Here is a 10824-nt window from a genome sequence, read left to right as displayed (position 1 = left end):
CGGCATAGACTGCAGTAACTGCTACTGCGGCACTTATGATTTAAAAATGGTGCAACTTCTCACTCAGCACCCCATGTCCTTCACAGAAGGAAAAGTATGGCCTCACTTAGGGACCTGACCAGTCCTAGGACAAGAATGTCATTATCACAGCCATAGCTTCCTCGGGCTCTCATAGGCTAACATCTTGACGCCTTAAACACACAGAGTTTATAATTAACTCCCCTTGACCAGAGTCCAAATTCATCAAGTCACCTTCTGACTCTAAACCATTTGAGGTAGTTCTACAGAGATAGTGTGCCATCCTCTATACTGTTTAGCGCAGATTAATAGTTTGGTTAATATGACTCTGTCCCTGAGAAACTCAACCACTCTTAGTAAACTAAGTCCTATAAATAGATCAAACCCTTACACACATGTGCAGATGCATGACATTCAGATTTTTTGTAAGAGGCTGATTTAAAATTTTATTTAAAGTCTCCCATGATAAATAGATTTTCAGCAACTTTTTAAGAACCCAATTTGACCCCTGTGGAGACAGGTTCAAGGCAAATCTCATTTTCTTTACATATGTTTTATTCCCACTTATTTTATGGAAAGTTTAGACACTACTGTCTTCTATGACTTTAAAGAAAACTTTGAAAACAGAGTTATCCTTGCTTCAAAGGAGGTTTGGAAGAGCATAGAGCTGCATCTTCAGGATGGAAATAGCAAGAAGTCAGAAAGAAGCAAACTATGAAAAATGCAAGAGAATAATTTTCAGAGTCTCCTAAGGAAGGTTTTCTAGAATGGCTTGAAGAAATTATTAGGTATAAACATATGAGCACAAACACTTATTTCTAAGTGCAATAATAATAATTTCGTAATTTCTATACTTCTATTATGAAAATAATTAAGGACTATCAATAGAATAGCAATCATATTCCAAAGTGAGTTTCACAAAAGTTAGTATCAGATCAGATGTGAGAACGAGACACACCAACCCACTACTGTACACTGACATACACTGCAAAGGCAGTGGAGCAGGGCTGCGTATTTCAGAAAATGTAGAAAGACCATTTGTGTAAGAAATTACAAAGATTAGCAAATCAAATGTACTATCTGCACAATAAGATTGGCAGGGTTTTTAGGAAGCAAAAAGTGAAAGCATTAGTTGCTCAGCCATGTCCAACTCTTTGTGACTCCTTGGCCTATAGACCACCAGGCTTCTCTGTTCATGGGATTTCCCAGGCAAGAATACTGGAGTGGGCTACCATTCCCTTCTCCAGGGGATCTTCCTGATCCAGGGATCAAACCCGGGTCTCTGTATTGCAGGCAGATTCTTTACTGTCTGAGCCACCAGTACTTTGAAAGTGAAAGTTGCTCAGTCGGGTCCGACTCTGTGAGATCCAATGGACTACACAGTCCATGGAATTCTCCAGGCCAGAATACTGGTGTGGGGAGCCATTCCCTTCTCCAGGGTACCTTCCCAACTCAGGAATCGAACCTAGGTCTCCCACATTGCAGGCGGATTCTTTACCAGCTGAGCCACCAGGGAAACTCAGTACTTTAAGCCTATATAGTTTTTGGAAAACTCTTAAAAAGAGAGTGGTGGAGGTAATGCATTGCTGGGGGCGGGGGGTGAGGGAGAAGGGAGGAGAGGGAGAGAGGAAGAGAGAATAAAAAGAAAAAAGGTTTGGGCTAATTTAAAATTAGAGAATATTTTAAAATATCAAGAATACAAAACAAGAAACTGAGAAATGTAGAAAGATAAAGATAAGACTGCTAATATATTAAAAAGTTACAGATATTAAAATGTAAAAGCATAAATCATTAAAGGTAGAAATAAAGAAAGGTAAATATAAAGAAAATGTTGAAAGAAAATCATGATGCTTTAAAAATTAAAAATAAAACAGGAAAAATGAAAAAAAATCTATCCAAAGAATATTCTAGAAGACAGGATTTAAGGCCAATATCTTTAACTTTTTATTTAGATTGATTGATCCTAAGTTTCATTTCCTGTTACTAGAGTCTAGAGGTTGAACCCAAGTCTTCCTAAACTTGGAGTTATGTAATGAATGCTCTTTAGAGTTAAAAGAGTATTCCATCAGTTCTCTTACCAGTTCATTCTTTCAAAGCAGTTTTGTGATTCCAGTTATCTGTATTGGACTGTCCACTGAGTAGCACAGGAAATCAACTTGGAGCTTGGGATAGCCCTATCAGTGGAGTGCCCCAGTGGCCCTTGCATTCTTACAAGCTACAAAAGGAAAGGGTCCCTCTCCTTTGAAGTTCAAATTACAACTAGTACCAAAGGGGAAAGCAATCCACTCTAAGGTGTCTTTACTAGGCTTACAGATCAGTGCTTACCATTTTAACGACAATAACAGAATAATTCTACGTCAGTTCTGAAGTTTAGCCACGTCTTTTTAAGGAAGAATAGGAAAGGAAATTCTTCATAATATTCAAAGTAAAACTGAGAGTCAATTATCACAGATAACAGAAACACAATAAACCGGACTTAGCCTTGCATGTATTGACCTAGGCAACAAGGCCAAGACAGACAGAAAATTTTGCACACATCACAGGATTACAAACCAAAGCGCCATATCACTGGCAGTTATGTCTAAGTTTAGAGTGACAGCACACCCCTAAAGGCTAATCTAAACAACTATGTCGGAGAAGGCAATGGCACCCCACTCCAGTACTCTTGCCTGGAAAATCCCTCGGATGGAGGAGCCTGGTAGGCTGACGTCTACGGGGTCGCACAGAGTCGGACACGGCTGAAGTGACTTAGCAGCAGCATTAAGGTGAAATATGTAGCCATTTAAAACCAAGAGATGATTTGGGAGAATGGCGTTGTAGCATGTATACTGACATGTAAGAATCGAATCGCCAGTCTATGTCCGACACAGGATACAGCATGCTTGGGGCTGGTGCACGGTGATGACCCAGAGAGATGTTATGGGGAGGGAGGTGGGAGGGAGGTTCATGTTTGGGAACGCATGTACACCCATGGTGGATTCATGTCAATGTATGGCAAAACCATTACAGTATTGTAAAGTAAAATAAAGTATTAAAAAAGTTAAAAAAAAAATACAATGTTAAGGGCTTAGAAATATACGATGATAGATGTTGTGATGATGTCTAAAATAAAGACCTAAAATAAATATTTGAAGTTCTTAAAAAAAACTATTTAGGTTGGACTCTGTTAAAAACATTTAAAAAGATGAGAATAACTGAATGATTCCATGGATGATGTGTATGCATGAAACAATTCTCTGTGTATGTAAATAAACACATAGGTACACAAAAAATAAAAAATAAATAAAACCAAAAAAAAATAAAAAAATAAACAACTATGTCATATATTTGGATTCCTTGTGGAATATTTTTTCCCTTTTCCCAGAATAACACAAACTACTTAGCTGGAGCCAGACATGGTCCCATCAGGTAAATTTGAGGAAAAGTATACAGGAAAGCTTGCCTAGACTGAGAAAATAGAAAACATCGTTTTTCAGTACTATGTATCTAGCCACCCTCACCACCAGTAAAATCATTTTTTTTTTTTCCAAGACCTAAAGGGTCAGTTCGCTATTTCAAATCCCGAAAGATGATGCTGTGAAAGTGCTGCACTCAATAGGCCAGCAAATTTGGAAAACTCAGAAGCGGCCACAGGACTGGAAAAGGTCAGTTTTCATTCCAATCCCAAAGAAAGGCAATGCCAAAGAATGCTCAAACTACCGCACAAGTGCACTCATCTCACATGCTAGTAGAGTAATGCTCAAAATTCTCCAAGCCAGGCTTCAGCAATATGTGAACCATGAACTTCCTGATGTTCAAGCTGGTTTTAGAAAAGGCAGAGGAACCAGAGATCCAATTGCCAACATCCGCTGGATCATGGAAAAAGCAAGAGAATTCCAGAAAAACATCTATTTCTGTTTTATTGACCAGGCCAAAGCCTTTGACTGTGTGGATCACAAGAAACTGTGGAAAATTCTGAGAGAGATGGGAATACCAGACCACCTAACCTGCCTCTTGAGAAACCTGTATCCAGGTCAGGAAGCAACAGTTAGAACTGGACATGGAACAACAGACTGGCTCCAAATAGGAAAAGGAGTACGTCAAGGCTGTATATTGTCACCCTGCTTATTTAACTTCTATGCAGAGCACATCATGAGAAACACTGGACTGGAAGAAGCACAAGCTGAAATCAAGATTGCTGGGAGAAATCTCAATAACCTCAGATATGCAGATGACACCACCCTTATGGCAGAAAAGTGAAGAGGAACTAAAAAGCCTCTTGATGAAAGTGAAAGGAGAGTGGAAAAGTTGGCTTCAAGCTCAACATTCAGAAAACGAAGATCATGGCATCCGGTCCCATCACTTCATGTGAAATAGATGGGGAAACAGTGGAAACAATGTCACACTTTATTTTTGGGGGCTCCAAAATCACTGCAGATGGTGACCGCAGCCATGAAATTAAAAGACGCTTACCCCTTGGAAGAAAAGTTATGACCAACCTAGACAGCATGTTGAAAAGCAGAGACATTACTTTGCTGACTAAAGTCCGTCTAATCAAGGCTATGGTTTTTCCAGTAGTCATGTATGGATGTGAGAGTTGGACTGTGAAGAAAGCTGAGCACCAAAGAATTGATGGTTTTGAACTGTGGTGTTGGAGAAGACTCTTGAGAGTCCCTTGGACTGCAAGGAGATCCAACCAGTCCATTCTGAAGGAGATCAGCCCTGGGATTTCTTTGGAAGGAATGATGCTAAAGCTGAAACTCCAGTACTTTGGCCACCTCATGAGAAGAGTTGACTCATTGGAAAAGACTCTGATGCTGGGAGGGATTGGGGGCAGGAGGAGAAGGGGATGACAGAGGGTGAGATGGCTGGATGGCATCACCGACTCGATGGACATGAGTTTGAGTGAACTCCGGGAGTTGGTGATGGACAGGGGGGCCTGGCGTGCTGCGATTCATGGGATCGCAAAGAGTCAGACACGACTGAGTGACTGAACTATGAACTATAAAGGGTCAGTTCAGTTCAGTTCAGTTCAGTTGTGTCCGACTTTTTGCGACCCCATGAATCCCGTCACACCAGGCCTCCCTGTCCATCACCAACTCCCGGAGTTCACTCAGATTCACATCCATCAAGTCAATGATGCCATCCTGCCATCTCATCCTCTGTCGCCCCCTTCTCCTACTGCCCTCAATCCCTCCCAGCATCAGAGTCTTTTCAGTGAGTCAACTCTTCTCATGAGGTGGCCAAAGTACTGGAGTTTCAGCTTTAGCATCATTCCTTTCAAAGAAATCCCAGGGCTGATCTCCTTCAGAATGGACTGGTTGGATCTCCTTGCAGTCCAAGGGACAAGCAACATCCAAATGATTAGTACCATTAAATAGGCTGAAAGCTTTGCAATAGCAACAAGCAGCTCATGAGTCAGACAGGGACATTGGGATACTGAGAAACCAGTTTAAGAGCAGCCAGTTTGGCCTTTCTTCTGCAAATGTTGTCACATTTTGTTCCCAAATCACTAAAGTTCATCTTCAAGGCTGGAAGAGCTCAAAGAAAATCTTGGTCAGCGTTTTTTGTGATTTAGGAAATCTAGCTTACACTGTATAAAGAAAAGGGGCTTCTCTCTGGAACACAACCTGAGCGAATCAGGAAACATTACTCCTCCTATCAAATAGCTGAAATGTGAGCACAGATTTTAAAATATCGCTGAAATGTGAGCACAAATTTGGGAAAATATCATTCGATTTGCTCTGAAGCTACTCAGATAGGTTTCAGAAAAAGTGTAGTCTCTACCTCTCATACAAAGTTCAGTATACTACGCAGACACAACTGCACAGTATATTATGTTGGGAAAATCCCTGAGAGGAGGAATCAAAGAAACTCAGTTCTCCGCCCGCACTATTAAGCTAGCATGCATGGCTTGGTGGTTAACTGACTTGTCAACCTACATGCTCTGAAAGAACTATTTCATCTATAGGATAGATGATCAACTATATGGGACTCTTAAACTGCAATCAAATTCCAGAAAATAGGCTGCAGAGAACAGCCTTAAACGACAACCCAGGAAATAACATTAAGAAGTTCATTTTTCAATGGCGACAGTTCAGACATTGCTACCTTATCTCTTAGATGTATACAGTCCTCAGAAGGTAAGTGACATGAAAGATCATGATCCAGACTCTCAGTAACCAGGATTAAAAAAGCAAATAAATGATGGGACCTGACACAAATCTGTCTTAATCAAAATAGTGCAGACTCAAAAGGAAGGATCTAATAGAGAACAATAGTAAAAGTTTAAAAACTCACTGGCAAAGAAAGACAAGTGTATTAATACACTCCTTCACTTGACATCATGAAGCTCAAAGTTGATAAAAATGTCTCCTTGCTTCCATTCTAATCTTAGCACTGTGTTGAAAATAATGAAAGAAATGAGAAGTGGGTATGATTTTTTAGCAGCTTTATCATCACCACATGACTAGCCCACTTAAGAGAAATGGGTAGCCCAAGGAAAGGAGAGTAAGAAATTGTTTATCAGTAAAAGCCACTCTGTAAATTCTGGATTATACCCCAACACAGAGAATCATAACAGAGGGCAAAAAAAAGAGTCACACAATTTGATCAAACTCTGCCTGACAAAACAATGTCTACATTCTGCCAAGAGAATCAAAACATTTATTCCTGAAGATTTCTCTAAGTGCAATTGGAAGAATCAAAGGATTTGCCATGAACAGATTTAGATTTTTAAAGAAAAGATAAGCCACCTCATTAGAGTATAAACAGTATGGAAGAACAATGTCACAGGATCCCACCGATATTTGAAAGCAGATTGTTTCTACGAAATCTTTCATAAGCCAAAATGGTGTAAAATTAAGAAGTAACTACAGCAGGCCACATCTTACTAACAAGTGCACAAAATAAAATAAAGCGCCGATGCTCACAGACACAGTTCAAAGCCATGGCGGCTGGATACTGAGTGTTGTTCCCCAGGAAGAAGCTTGGGGTGCCTCCGCTGGGGTGTGCACTGCCTCTGTAACAACTCCCTGCAAAACAAACACTAAAGATTATTTTCAATTTTTGCCTTTTTTGGTAAAAGCAAAAATCCTCTGCAGATTTCTTGCTGTTAGCCAAACTAGATATTAATGTAGGTCTTTCACAAAAGCCAAGTGACATAAAACAAACTTTCAAAAGGCTGGAGGTATCTACAGTTGCAAGAGTAAGACCAGTGGAGAGATGGAGAGACTACTGCAATCAGCCAGGAGGAAAATGGTGGCAGTTCAGACAGGAGTACCAGGCAATGAAAGTAGTCTGGGGATTTACTTTGAAGGAAGAACTGCCAACGGGATTTGTCAAAGGATTACATACACGATACAAAAGAAGAAGAGAGTCAAGAATGATCCATCTCAATGCTTCTGTCATGCGAAATCTGGCAAAGAGTTTTGCACTTAGTGCAGTGGTGAACAATGGGTAGAAAGCAAGATAACGAGGAAAAAGAATCAAGATTTGTTTGGACATTAAATTTGACATGCCTACTGACATCTAAACAGAAATGTCATTTAAAGTATCTACAGGAGTCTGGATATCAGGGGAAAGGCAGGGCTGGGGATATAAACTTAGGTCATATGCATATCGGAGACATTTAAAGTCATGAGACGATGAGATCATCTAATGAGCGAGCTTAGATATACAGAAAAGAGGCCCACTCAAACATTTAATCAGTAAGATCCGAAGAGGATATACAGGGCAAATACTGGGAAGGTATAGCCGGTGAGACAGGTAAAAAAAGAAACAACAAAACCGAGACACTGTGGGTGCACTGGAAGTCCAGTGAAGAACCTATTTCAGGAAAGGGGGCACATTGTCTGTGTCAAATGATGCTGCAGGACTAAGAATGGGAAATATTAAGAACTGGTCACTGGATCTGACAACACAGAGGTCATTGGCAACCTTGACAATGAGAAAAAAAAACTGTCATAAAACATACATGACATAAATATATCCCATATATTGGGATATAATATTGCTTGCACCATCCAAACCTACTCATGATTAATGTTACTCGAAACAACTTCTCCAGAAGGAGATTAAAAGAAAAAAATGGCATTGCTACTGATAAGACCCCAATAAAAGATAAGAAGTTTATTTTACCTATCACAAATGTCTTATTCATAATAAAATAAGGGTTTTCACATAATATTACTACAAACATTAATACTAAATAGCCAGTGTACCCTCTCATGATCATTTGAAAATTAAAGCTTTAAATTGGATATATTATACAATAAAATTCTTCATGTGTTCTTTTGTTCATTGACTCTCCTCACAAAATCCAGGCTTTACACACCCCTGTGTAAATCAAGCTCTGTAATCCCATCCTAATAAAAGCACCTAACTGAACTGAAAGTATAAGGTTCTTATATTAAAAACAATGTAACAATGAAATATAATTTAAGTAAAATTTTAGAAAAACAGACCCATATTAGATTCCTCTTAAAAATATCTGGGCTTATCTTAATCCACATACACATTAAAAGAAAAACACTTTTAACTACAATGGAAACTTCCATAAAATATTTTAAGATACTCCACATGTAAGCTATTATCTTATACACTTACCCCCAACTTCTCTTTTATATTAAGTTATGTCAAAATCATAACAAAGATAATATAATCACAGGCAGGTTAAAAACCCACGACAATGTAAAGACTTAAAACAAACCTCATTAATGAGTTCACCAGCATTTAGAAAATCATTGGCAAATTTGTCCAACTAATACAAACAGAAAAAAAATCAATATAAATATATAAAGATGATATATATTGCCAAGGTGTTTAAATAAACCTGAACAAATTAAAAGGTTTGATATGTTAGGGTAATAGGACTCCAGGTGGTTTTTCTTTTAATTTTAGTGATTTTTTTCAGTGTATTACTTTGTCATGCAATAACATTTTTAAGTAAATAAACACGAGGTAGTGGGTGAGGAGAGTGTATGGTGGTCTTAAGGCTGTTAACAGATAGCAATGTCTTTCTTTTCCTTCCGTTAAATGGTATAATTCTTCTTTGCTGCCTGAAGCTAGATTGCCTTTCAGTTCAGTTCAGTTCAGTCGCTCAGTCGTGTCCGACTTTTTGCGACCCCATGAATCGCAGCACACCAGGCCTCCCTGTCCATCACCAACTCCCGGAGTTCACTCAGACTCACGTCCATCGAGTCAGTGATGCCATCCAGCCATCTCATCCTCTGTCGTCCCCTTCTCCTCCCACCCTCAGTCCCTCCCAGCATCAGAGTCTTTTCCAATGAGTCAACCTCCTGGAACCAGGGGTCCCCAGCCCTGGAGCTCAGAGGTAAGGAGGTGGTGACAGGTGCTCAGCGAGATGCTCCCCCACCCTTTAGGCTCTCTTCCCATCCTCCAATTTTTCCTCCTCCTCAGGGTCCCAGTGGAGCCCCACCCCCACCCTGACCCCATTTCCAGCACCTGAGTGCAACTTCTTGTCCCCCCGACATAGTTTCAGCTTTAGCATCATTCCTTCCAAAGAAATCCCAGGGCTGATTTCCTTCAGAATGGACTGGTTGGATCTCCTTGCAGTCCAAGGGACTCTCAAGAGTCTTCTCCAACACCACAGTTCAAAAGCATCAATTCTTCGGCGCTCAGCTTTCTCCACGGTCCAACTCTCGCATCCATACATGACCACTGGAAAAACCATAGCCTTGACTAAACGGACCTTTGTTGGCAAAGTAATGTCTCTGCTTTTCAATATGCAATCTAGGTTGGTCATAACTTTTCTTCCAAGGAGTAAGTGTCTTTTAATTTTACCGTTAAATGGTATAATTCTTCTTTGCTGCCTGAAGCTAGATTGGCTTTAGCCAATGATTAATGGAAGCTTTAAGAATTAGTGTGTGTTTCCTCATATTTTCTTTTTTCTCTGCCTTCACAATGGACAATGCTCCAGATAGAGGCTACTCCATCAACATAGGTTCTAGCATTAGACAGTAACAACAATGATACAACACAGCTCCCAATTCATTCTTGATGAATACGTGAATGAGAATTAAACCTTGGTTATTTTAAGCTACTGAGATGTAGAGGTTATTTGTCACTGCAGCATAACCTAGCCTATTCTGACTGATGTAGTGAAAAATAATTCAGTACAAAGGAATTCTGAATAAAGAGAGTTTATGTGACTTTCAAAATCACATAAATCATCAACATTAAAACTGGAGCTCCATTACCGACCTACGGTCCTTCAAACTGAAACCTGAGTGATTGGCTTTACATGAAAAAGTCATATATTTTTCCAAAGAAGAAACATGATTTTAAGTTTAAAAAGCTCACCTTACTGTTGTGAAATAAAAGAATGTTATATGCATGAATAAGTCTTCAGTTCAGTTCAGTTCAATTGCTCAGTCATGTCCAACTCTTTGCAACCCCATGAATCACAGCATGCCAGGCATCCCTGTCCATCACCAACTTCCGGAGTTCACCCAAACTCATGTCCATGGAGTTGGTGATGCCACCCAGCCATCTCATCCTCTGTCATCCCCTTATCCTTCTGCCCTCAATCCCTCCCAGCATCAGAGTCTTTTCCAATCACCCAACTCTTCGCATGAGGTGGCCAAAGTATTGGAGTTTCAGCTTCAGCATCATTCCTTCCAAAGAGCACCCAGGGCTGATCTCCTTTAGAATGGACTGGTTGGATCTCCTTGCAGTCCAAGCGACTCTCAAGAGTCTTCTCCAACACCACAGTTCAAAAGCATCAATTCTTCGGTGCTCAGCTTTCTTCATTGCCACAATTATAAAATTGTCACTTTTGAGTTAAAAATAATGCCACTAAGAGCA

This window comes from Capra hircus, chromosome 21 (assembly GCF_001704415.2).
Source record: "Capra hircus breed San Clemente chromosome 21, ASM170441v1, whole genome shotgun sequence".
NCBI lineage: Eukaryota > Metazoa > Chordata > Mammalia > Artiodactyla > Bovidae > Capra > Capra hircus.
The sequence above is the reverse complement of the archived record's forward strand: the minus strand, read 5'-3'. Positions refer to the sequence as shown.